The sequence below is a fragment of the Panthera onca genome, chromosome B3, assembly GCF_046562875.1.
Source record: "Panthera onca isolate mPanOnc1 chromosome B3, mPanOnc1 haplotype 2, whole genome shotgun sequence".
NCBI classification, from domain to species: domain Eukaryota; kingdom Metazoa; phylum Chordata; class Mammalia; order Carnivora; family Felidae; genus Panthera; species Panthera onca.
Window position 1 is genome coordinate 70511325 of NC_138344.1, and position 12262 is coordinate 70523586.

Consider the following 12262-nt stretch of genomic DNA (forward strand, 5'->3'; position numbering starts at 1 on the left):
AACTTATAGGGTCATATGAGTCAAAGCATAATCTTTTTTTTTTATTGAATAGTTTGATATCCCTGAATATATTATCTCATATCACACATTTAAAAAAATTTTTTTTAACGTTTATTCACTTTTGAGAGACAGAGACAGACTGTGAGTGGGGGAGGGGCAGAGGGAGAGGGAGACACAGAATCTGAAATGGCTCCAGGCTCTGAGCTGTCAGCACAGAGCCCGACTCAGGGCTTGAACGCACAAACCGTGAGATCATGCCTTGAGCCGAAGTCAGACCTTAGCCGACTGAGCCACTAAGGTGACCCAACTTATCACACATTTTTTTTTAAGAGGAAATGTGTTTATGTCCTTGACTGTCAAATCTTGATCTAATCTTTTTAAAATAAATTATCGACATAATTTATGACCAAATGATATCTCTTAGAGTCATTTTAATAAAGCATTGATACAGGGTAGGAGTAAAGAATGAGAAATAAATTGTTGATTACAGGAAACAAGAAATAGGTAAATAGATGGAGTAAAAGCAAGGATGGAATTAATGAAATTATTATAACAATACATAATGAAGTTATTTTCTTTAAATACATTATACGGAAAACAAGAGGTCTATAGAAAAAGACTGAGTATGCTTAAGCTATTGGTATCTTCAAAAATTATGTTCAGGGGTGCCTGGGCAGCCCAGTTGGTTAAGCATCTGACTCTTGATTTCAGCTCAGGTCATGATCTCGTGGTTTGTGGGATCAGGCCTTATGTCAGGCTCTGTGCTGATAGTATGGGGCCTGCTTGGGATTCTCTCTCCCTCTCTCTCTGCTCCTCCCCCATTCTCTTTCTCTCTTTCAAAATAGTAAATAAACTTAAAAAAATGTTCAAAGTTTTTCTTTGCTTCTGTTTCTACATAATGGAAAATTTTTATATTGTCAGGTATAACTGTGTGAATACCATTTTAGTGAATTGATTTAATTGGCCATTGTTTTTATTTTTTCACATCAAAATTTGTGATATAATGGTACAATTAAAATGTTACAATAGAGGTAACTTAGATGATGGGAACATTGATGCAAGTAACATACTTATCAGTGTGTGAGAGAATGGAATTAAAGCAGCTTATGTGATATCCATTCATTCTCTTCACGATGAAGAAATCCCTTGGGGTAAAGGAAGGAAGACAGGGGAACCACACCGAATTGCTTGTTGACTGGACTCCAGGAAAATCAACCAAAGCTATTTACTAAAAGAAAGAGCCTTTATTTCTTAAATTCCTTTATCAGAATGTTGCTGATAAAGGACTGCCCATTATAAATAGAATCCAGAATTTATGAGGCATGGCTCTCTAGGAAATGTCATGTAAGTTGCATAACATAGAATGGTAATGTAGAATGGAAATGCTTCTAGTCGTATGAAGACCTCTGTGAAATTCACTTAGAAATATAATCTGTACCAATCTGGATGAGGTTGTCTGAGTTTGAACCAGCGGAATTAGTTTTCCACTAATGAAGGACCTGGGGAACTGGCCACAATATACCAGAAACTTATCTGTTTTTTTTGTGAACCCCTTAATCATCTATAACCCATAATTATTTAATAAAAAATTTATAATGGGTAAGATGACTGATTCATGTAAGTATGATTTGACAATACAATCCTGAATTTTAGCTCACTATGAAAGACAAAGAATGAATGACATTAAGAGTAGAGATGAAATTGGGGCTCCTGGGTGGCTCAGTTGGTTAAGCATCCGACTTCGGCTCAGGTCATGATTTCACATTTGTGAGTTTGAGCCCCGCGTCAGGCTCTGTGCTGACAGCTCAGAGCCTGGAGCTTGCTTCCAAATCTGTGACTCCCTCTCTGTCTGCCCATCTACCATTCATACTCTGTATCTCAAAAAAAAAAAATAATAAATAAATGTTAAAAACAATTTAGAAAAAAAAGAATAGAGATAAAATAGGAAATAGTGTGATACATTTAAGAAAGTATCCAAATACTGTGCAGACTTTCATGAAATAATTTCATTGCACTTTAGCTATTTGAATAAGAAAACTTACAATATCTTAAAAACTTTGAAAAACATCTTAAACACTACTCAGAGACAAAATATTAATAACCTGTGTATAATAATGTGAAGCATTCAATACAAATTACTATATACGTGTATAGGCAGGAAAATAAGACTCATAAATAAGAGAAAAACTTGGTCAACAAGATAGATGTGATACAGATGATGAGATGGAATACATAGTCTTAAAAAATTATCAATATACTAACATTTAGAGTAAAATATAAATTCAATCAGGGAAGATTAAAAACCTTAAGCATTCCTATCCTGAAAAGACAGTTTCAAATTCATAAAACAAAGTTTGGGGAAGTATAAGGAGAAATACGCCAACCCTCATTTTTAATCATATTTCAATACCCCTCTATTTTTCTTGAAATAAAGACACACTTAAACACCAGTGGAACAGAATAGAGAGCATAGAAATAAATACATGCTATAGTCAACTAACCTCTGACAAGGGTCCAAGAGTACACAATGGGAAAATATTGTATCTCCAACAATGGTGTTGGTAATTTGGATATCCACATGCAAAAGAATGGAACTGGACCCTTATCTAACATCACACAGAAAAATCAACTTAAAATGGATTAATGACTTGGATATAATACCTGAAACCAAAACTGTAGGACTCCTGGAAGAAAACATAGGAGAAAATCTTCTTTAGATTGTTCTTGGCAATAATGTCTTGAATATGACACCAAAAGCACAGGCAACAAAAGAAAAAAATAGACAAGGACTACATCAAACTAAAAAGCTTCTACATAGCAAAGGAAACAATCAACAACATGAAAAATCAACCTGCAGAATGGAAGAAAAGATTTACAAACCATGTATATGATAAGGGTTAATGTCTGAAATATATAAGTAACTCTTATAACTCGGTAACATGAAACAATCCATTAAAAAATGAGCAAAGGAACAGCACCTGAGTGGGCTCAGTCAGTTAAGCCTCCAACTTCAGCTCAGGTCATGATCTCATGGTTCATGGGTTCAAGCCCTGTGTCAGGCTCTGTGCTGACAGCTCAGAGCCTGGAGCCTGTTTTGGATTCTGTGTCTCCCCGTCTCTCTGCCCCTTCCCCGCTCTCTGTCTCTTTCTCTCTCTCTCAAAAAATAAATAAATAAATAAATAAATAAATAAATAAATAAATAAATAAATATTTTTAAGAAATGAGCAAAGGATTAGGGGCACCTGGGTGTCTCAGTTGGTTAAGTGTTCAACTCTTGATTTCAGCCTAGGTCATGATCTCATGGTTGATGAGTTTTAGCTCCCAGGGTGTGTGGAACCTGGTTGGGATTCTCTCTGTCCCTCTGTTTCTACCCATACACTGCTTATGCTTGCGTTCTCTCTCTCTCTCTCTCTCTCTCTCTCTCTCTCTCTCAAATAAATAAATAAATAAGCAAACTTTTTTTTTTAAAGAGCAAGGAATTGAATAGACATTTCCCCAAAAAGTTATACAAATGGTGAGTGAGTATGTGATGAGATGCTCAACATCACTAATCATCTGGGAAATGAACATCACAGCCACCGTGAGATATCACTGCATACCTGCTGGGATGGCTACTATCCAAAAAACCAAAAGATAACAAGTATTGGTGAGGAAAAGTCATCCCTTGTACACCACTGATTGGAATGTAAATTGGTATAGCCACTATGGAAAACAGTACTGAGGGTCTTCAAAAAATTTAAAAGAGAACTACCATATAATCCAACAATCCAGCTTCTGGGTATGTATCCAAGAATTGAAATCAGGATATCAAAGAGATCTCAAAAAGCTATCTGAACATCATTGTTTATTGCAGCATTGTTCATAAAAGCCAAGACATGGAAACAAGCTAAATCTCCATCAATGGATGAATGGATATATAAAATATGGTATGTGTGTGTGGTATGTGGAAGAAATAATGCTAAATGAAATAATCCAGACAGAAGGAATAATGCTATGTGATACCACTTAGATGAGGAATTTAAAAATAGTCAAACTCATAGAAACAGACAGTATAACAGCTGTTTCCAGGGGTTAGAGCAAGGGGGAAACAGGTATTAATCAATGGGCACAAAGTTTCAGTTATATAAGGTGAATATTTCCTAGAAAACTACATCATGGTGTCTGTACTTAATAGTACTGTATTGAATACTTAAAAATTGCTAAGAGTAGATCTCATGTTAACTTATCACACGCACGCACAAAAAAATAAGAGTGGGAGGAAATTTTGAAAGGTAATGAATATGATTAGGCAATAGACTGTGGTGATGATTTCATGGATGTAGACTTATCTCCAAACATCAAGTTGTATACATTAAATATACACAGCTTTTGTTTGCCAGTCATACCTCAATAAATTGTGTTTAGTTTAAAGGAAAAAGAAAAAGGGATTGGGTGTACATAGCATATTGAAAAGATAATGTCCAGTGTTTTTTAGGTTGTGACTCTGAGCAAGCAATATGAAATCGCTTGTTTCACATTACTTCTTTGAATCTTTACACCCCTTTGTGGTTTTAGTGAGGTTAGAGATATCCAGTAACCTCAAGGCAATACAGATACTAACTGGCTAAATAGAGATGACATGCAAGGATTTCAACCTGGAACCAAATGCTTAAACATAACATATTATTTCCCTCCCCCTAATTCCTTGGACTTAAGAAAGTTTGGGTGTGTGTGTCTTTTTTTGACAAATGTAATTGTATGTGTTTAAAGTGTACAATGTAGAATGTTTTGATGCGCTTACACATTGCAGAATGACTACCAAGATGAAGATAATTAACACATCCATTACTTGTCATAGTTAACAAAGGTAACTATTTTTGTGTATGTATGAAGAATGCTTAAGACCTACTCTCAACATATTTATTAACTGTAGTCACCATGCTATACATTATATCCTCAGAACTTACTGTTCTTATAACTGAAAATTTGTTCCCTTTGATCTAATCACCTCATATCCACTCCCCCCACCATCCCCTGGTAACCAACATTCTATTCTCATTCTATAAAATTAGCTTAATAAAATTCCATGTATTAATGATACCATACAAAATTTGTTCTTCCATTTATGGCTTATTTTTTAGCATAATGTCCTCTGGATTCATTCATGCCATTCTATTCCACTGATGTATGTGCCTGTTTTAATGTTAGTACCATATTGTTTTGATTAGTATAGCTTTGTAACATAACTTGAAATCAAGTACTGTGACACCTCTATGTTGGTTTCTTTCTCAAGAATGCTTTGATCATTCAGAGTCTTTTGTGATTCCATACAAATTTTAGGATATTTTTTTCTGTTTTTTGAAAAATGTTGTTAGAGTTTTGATCCAGATTGCATTGGATGTATAGATTTCATTTAATGTGTATAGTTTCAGTATTGTTTTCACAGTATTAATTGACAGTATTTCACAATATTCTTTCAGTCTTATGACCCTATATCTTTTCATTTATGTGTCTTCTTCAGTCTTTTTACTCAATGTCTTAGTTTTAAATGTATAGGTTTTTCACCTCCTTTATTAAATTTATTGCTATTTTCTATTTTTCAGTGTTGTTGTAATTAGGATAGATTTCTTTTATCTCTTTCAAAGAGTTCATTATTAGTGTATAGAAACACAGCTGATTTTTGTTTTTTGATCTTGTATCCTGAAACTTTATACACACACACCCACACCCCCCCCCCACACACACACACACACATGACATATACTTGTTCCTTTCCTATTTGGATGCCTTTATTTCTTTTTCCTTTCTAATTGCTCTGGATAGGATTTCTAGTACTATATTGAACAGTAGTAATGATAGTAGGCACTCTTGTCTTGTTCTTGATCTTAAGAGAAGCTTTCAATCTTTCACCATTGAGTATGATGTTTGCTGTGGGTTTGTCATTTATGACCTTTATTAGATTGTGGTACATTAATTCCTTCTATACACAAATTGCTGAGATTTTAGCTTGAAAGGATGCTGTCTTTTGTCAAATGGTTTTTGAGATGGTCATATGACTTATCAGTCATTTTATTAATGTGTATCATATTTATTGAACATGTATGTTGAACCACCCTTTCATCTCAGTGATAAATCCTTGATCTTGGTGTACAATTGCTTTTTTGTACTGTTGTATTTGGTGGGCTAGTGTTTTGTTAGAATTTTTGTACCTATATTCATCAGAGACATTGGCCAGTAGTTTTTGTTTTGTTTTATGTTCTTGTGGTGTACTTCTATGATTTTGGTATCAGGGTAATGCTGGTTTTGTAAAATGGATTTGGAATGTAACTTCCTCTTGAGATTTTTAGAAGAGTTTGAGAAGTGGTGTCAATTCTTTTTTATCTATTTGAATTCCAGTATAGTTAACATATCATGTTATATTAGTTTCAGGTGTACAGTATAGTGATTCAGCAGTTCTGTCCATTTGATTACTCAGTGCTCATCATGATAAGTATATTCATAATTCCCTTCATTTATTTCATCCATCCCCCCACTCATCTCCCGTCTGTTAACCATTAGTTTGTTCCATATAGTTAAGAGTCTGTTTCTTTTTTTTTCACTTTTTTTTTTGTTCATTTGTTTTGTTTCTTAAATTCCACATAAGAATGGAATCATATGGTATTTGTATTTCTCTGACTTTTTTCACTTAGTGTTATACCCTGTAGGTACATTAATGTTGCAATGGCAAGATTTCATTATTTTTTATGACTGAGTAATATTGCATTAAAAAAAAATACCACATCTTCTTTATCCACCCAACTATGGACACAGATTACTACCATATCTTGGATATTATAAATAATGCTGCAATAACCATAATGGTGCATATATCTTTTTGAATTAATGTTTTTGTATTATTTGTGTAAATACTCATTAATGGAATTAATGAAATGCATTGTAGTTCTATTTTTAGTTTTTGAGGAACCTTTATACTGTTTTCCACAGTGGTTGCACCAGTTTTCATTCCCACCCATAGTGCAAGATGGTTGTTTTTTCTCCACATCCTTGCCCACATTTGTTGTTCTTGTTTTTTTTTAAGCTATTCTTAAGTGTGAGGGGATATCTCATTGCAATGCTGGTTTGCATTTTCCTGATGATGAGTGATTTTGAACATCTTTTCATTCGTCTGTTGCCCATCTGTATGTCTTCTTTGCAGAAATGTCTTTTCATATCTTGTGCCCATTTTTTAACTGGGCTATTTGTGGGGGTTTATGTACTGAGTAGGAGTTCTTTATATATTTTGATACTAACCCTTTATCAGATATGTCATTTGCAAATATCTTCTCCCATTCAATAGGTTTTCCTTCCCAGATCTTTTCTTTCTAGTTTCATAATGTTGTGTTCAGAAAAGATACATGGCATAAATACAGTCCTTTTTAATTTTTTAAGAATTTTTTTGTAGCCTAATTTGTATTCTATTCTGGAGAATGTTCCATGTACATTTGAAGAGAATATATACTCTGCTGTTTTAGGCTGGGATGCTCTGAATATATTTCTTAGATCCATTTGGTCCAATGTGTCATTAAAAGCTAATGTTTCCTTGTTGATTTTCTGCCTGGATGATTTATCCATTGATGTAAGTGGGCTATTAAAATCCCCTCCTATTATTGTGTTACTATCCACTACTTCATTTATGTGTGTTCCTAGCCTTAAGTATTTGCGTGCTTTCATGTTGGGTGCATGAATATTTACAATTGTTATATCTTCTTGTTGGATTGTTCCCCTTATGATTATTTAGTGTCCCTCTATGTCTCTTGTTACAGTCTTTGTTTTAAAGTCTATTTTGTCTGGTATAAGCATTGCTATCGCAGCTAGTCACTTCCATTTGTTTGACAAATGGTTTTCCATCCCTTCGCTTTCAATCTGCATGTATCCTTAGGTTTGAAATGAGTCTCTTAGGCAGCATATAGATGGGGTTGTTTTTTTATCCTTTCCACCACCCTATGTCTTTTAATTAGATCAGTTAGTCCGTTTACATTTAACATGGTTATTGATAGATATGTACTTATTGCTATTTTGTTACTCATTTTATGATTGTTTTTGCAATTATTCTCTGTTCCTTTATTCTCTTGCTCTCTTACACTTCACTGGCTTTCTTTAGTGATATACTTGGATTCCTTTCTCTTTATTTTTTTGCATATCTATTATTGGTTTTTGATGTGTGGTTACCATTAGATTCATATATAACATCTTATGAGTATAGCAGTCTATATTAAGTTGATAATTGCTTAACTTTGTACACTTCTTTACTCCTTCTCTCCCACATTTGAAGTATTTGGTGTCATACTTTACATCCTTTGATTTTGTGAATCCCTTGGCTTATTTTTACAGATACACTTATTTTTACTGCTTTTGTACTTTCTACTTTTCCTACTCTTACTTATGGTCTTTGCACTCAAAGAGTCCTCTTTGATATTTCTTGTAGGGTTGGTTCAGTTGTGATTAATTCCCTTTAATTTTTGTTTGTCTGGGAAACTATTTCTCTTTCTATTCTAAATGATAGCTTTGCTGGACAAAGTATATTCTTGGTTGCATTTTTTTTCTTTCAGAACTTTGAAAATGCCATGAGACTCCTTTCTGACCTGCAAAATTTCTGCCAAAATCAACTAATAGCCTTATGGAATTTCCCTGTATGTAGCTTCTTTCTCTTGTTGCTTTTAAAATGATCTCTTTATCATCATATCTTGCCAGTTAATTACTGTGTGGCTTGGCATGGACCTCCTTGGGTTGATTTTGTTGGGGACTGTGGATGCTGGATCTGGATGTCTGTTTCTTTCACCAAATTTGGAAATTTTTCAGCTATTATTTCTTCAAATAAGTTTTCTGCCCCTTTCTCTCTCTTTTTCTAGGATCTCTACAATGTGAACATTATTATGCTTGATTGTGTCATTGAATTCCTTTAGTCTGTTTTCATTTATTATTATTATTTTTTCTCTCTCCTCTTCAGCTTGATTGCTTCCCATTACCTGTCCTCCAGGTAACTGATCCATTCTTCTGCTTCTTCTAGTCTACTACTTATTCCCCCTAGTATATTTTTAATTTCACTTATTGAGTTATCCATCTCTGATTTATTTTTTATGTTTTCTCTCTGTTTGTTGAGAGTCTCACAGGGGTCCTTCTCTCTTTCTTAAGTGCAGTGAGTATCTTTATGACCATTACTTTAAATTGTCTATCAGACATATTACTTATATCCATTTCACTTAGGACTCTTTCTGTGATTTTGTCTTGTTCTTTCATTTGGGAAATATTCCTCTGCCTCCTCATTTTGTCTAACTCTCTGTATCTGTTTCTATATGTTAGGAAAGACAGTTTCATCTCCTGCTGTTGAAAGTAGTGGCCTTATGAATAAGAGTTCCTGTTGTGGCCTGCAATGCATTGTCCCCTATTCACCAGAACCTGGTGCTTCTGGAGTGTTCCTATGTGAGTTGCATGTGACCTGCTATTGTGATTGTGTCACTTTTGCCTTCAGTCCAATTGTCTACTGTGATTCTTTTTGCCTGTTGTAGGCAGGGTTTGGTCCCTGTGCTGTTAGTGGGCTGCCTTGGGCTTCAATTGAGTCAGACTAGGCATTTGCCAGAGATGCAGTAACTTAGAACTGCAGTGCACTTCCCTTGTGTTGTCCCCCGAGAAGCTTTCATTAGTGCGTGAGGCCTAATGTCAGACCCTATATCTGCCTCGAGTCCAGTGCTGGGGCCACAGTTAGACTGGTGTGTGGTTATCTCTCTCTCTTTCTCTCCCTCCCTCCCTCTCCCCCCATCTTCCTGTCCATGGGGCAGGAGTCAGTTTGGAGTGGTCCTGGTGCCTGTCAAGGATACTTGCAAATTGCTGGGTTTGTGACACTGCTTTGAATGGGGTCTCGCCAAAGGCATATTGGAAGGGGCAGGTCCACAGGAGAATGCAGAGTGGGACACATGATGCCAGCAAGGTCCATACTGATTGGCTTTGTGAGGAGACATGCAGGCTTGGGAAAACTCCTACCAAGGCCAACAGGGTTGGAGGGGGCAGATCTGCAGAAGAGAGCTGGGCAGGGAGGGGCATGCTGTTAGCAAGCTAGGTGGAGAGTGTTGGCACTGTGCTGGTTCCTGCAAGTGTCCATGTATCTAGGCTAGGGGGTAGGGGAAGTAAATGGTGCCAGCCCACTCTTTGGTTCTTGAAGTCTCACAAAGATCCTTGCCCCTCCAATTCATGCTCTGAGATTAGTAAATAAATATTTCTATATACCCTAGGTGTTTTTCAAACCACTGCTTCTGTGCGATATCTCTGTGGGTCTGTTTGTTGTGCTGTCTCTTTAAGCATGGACCCCATCCTCCTGGCTGTCCTAGAGCAAGAGGGTCCAAGAAAACCTGGACTCTCTGGTTTTCAAAGTCATATGTTCTGGGGATTCATCTTCCCTGTGTGGGTCCTCTTTGCCTGGGGTTCCCAGTGTGGGAGTCTGGTCCTTTCCCCACTCTCCATGCCTGCCAGATGATCCCTCCTGCAGACAGTCCAATGGGTCATTTTGGTGCCCAGACTTACCGCTGCCCTTTCTACCCTCTTCTGTGAGGCCTCTTTTTCACATTTAGCTGTGGAGAGTCTATTCTGCCAATCTTCAGGTCATTTTACCCTTGGTTATTTTTACCCTGATGTGAGTGTTATCTAGTTGCATCCATAGGATGAGGTGAGCTTAATATCTTTCTACTCCACCATCTTCCCTAGAAGTCTATCAATTCCTCTTTAATATTTGGCAGTATTTACCATTGAAACTATCTCGTCCTGGGCTTTTCTTTGTTGGAACTTGTTTGGTTGCTGATGTAGTCTCTTCATTTGTTATTGGTATATTCAGGTTTGCCATTTCTTCATGATTCAGTGTTGATAAGTTGTAGTTTTTCCAGGAATTTATCCATTTCTTCTAAGTTACCCAATTTGTTGGCATATAATTAATCATAGTAATCTCTTATGATTCTTTTATATTCCTGTTGTACCATTTATAATTTCTCCCCTTTTATTTTAGACTTTATTTATTTGAGTCTTCTCTCTCTTTTTCTTAGTCTAGCTAAGGATTTATCAATTTTCTTTATCTTTTTAAAAAACACCTTTTAGTTTTGTTGATCATTTCTATTGTGTTTCTGTTGTCTATTTCACTTGTATCTGCTTTGATTGTTATTTCCTCCTTCTGTTGAGCTTAGATTATTCTTTTTTCTAGTTCCTTGAAGTATAAAATTATGTTTATTTGAGATCTTCCTTTTTTTATTAAGATTCTTTAATGTTTATTTTTAAAAGAGAGAGAGAGAGAGACATGGTGTGAGCAGGGGAGGGGCAGAGAGAGAGGGAGACACAGAATCTGAAGCAGGCTCCAGACTCTGAGCTGTCAGCACAGAGCCCGACGCAGGCCTCAAACTCATGAACTGCAAGATCATGACCTGAGCTGAAGTCAGACGCTTAACTGATTAAGCCACCCAGGTACCCCTTTCTTCCTTCTTAATGAATGCCTTTATCACTATAAACTTACCTCTTAGAAGTGCTTTTGCTGCTTCCCATAAGTTTTAATATGTTGCATTAACATTTTTCACATGTTTTAAGATATTTTTATTTCCCATTGGTTTTTGACCCATTTGGTTTGACCCATTAGTTTTTCAGGAGTGTGTTATTTAATTTCCAGACATTTATGAATTTTCTTTGACCCATTGGTTTTTCAGGAGTGTGTTATTTAATTTCCAGACATTTATGAATTTTCCACTTTTCTTCCTGTTATTCATTTCTAGTTTCATGTCATTATGGTTGGAGAAGATGCTATTATTTCAATTTTCTTACATGTTTTAAGGTTTGTTTTGCGATTTAACGTGCTCTGGAGCATGTTCTGTGTGTGCTTGAGAAGAATTGTATTCTGCTAGTGTTGGGTGGAATAATCTTGTAAATATTTTCCATGATATTTGAAAGTATTCATCAATGGAACCATTTGGGCCTGGAATTTTTTAGATGGCTTTAAGCTAAAGATTCAATAGCATTAATATGCTTGACATTGTTAAAATTTACTGTATTTAATGGTTGTAGTTTGGGTGTACTCTGCACTTCAATTTTTTTTATTCATTGTCTGAAAGTTAAAATGTAATCAAGTGGTTCATAATATTCTCTTATTAATCATTTAATGTGTGTAGGATTTGTAGTTATACACTTTAAATTTTTCTATTATCCTTAATATCTGGGGTTTCCTTTTCTTTTTTAGTACTGTTAGAGTTTATCCATTTTGATTTTTTTTTTCCCAAAG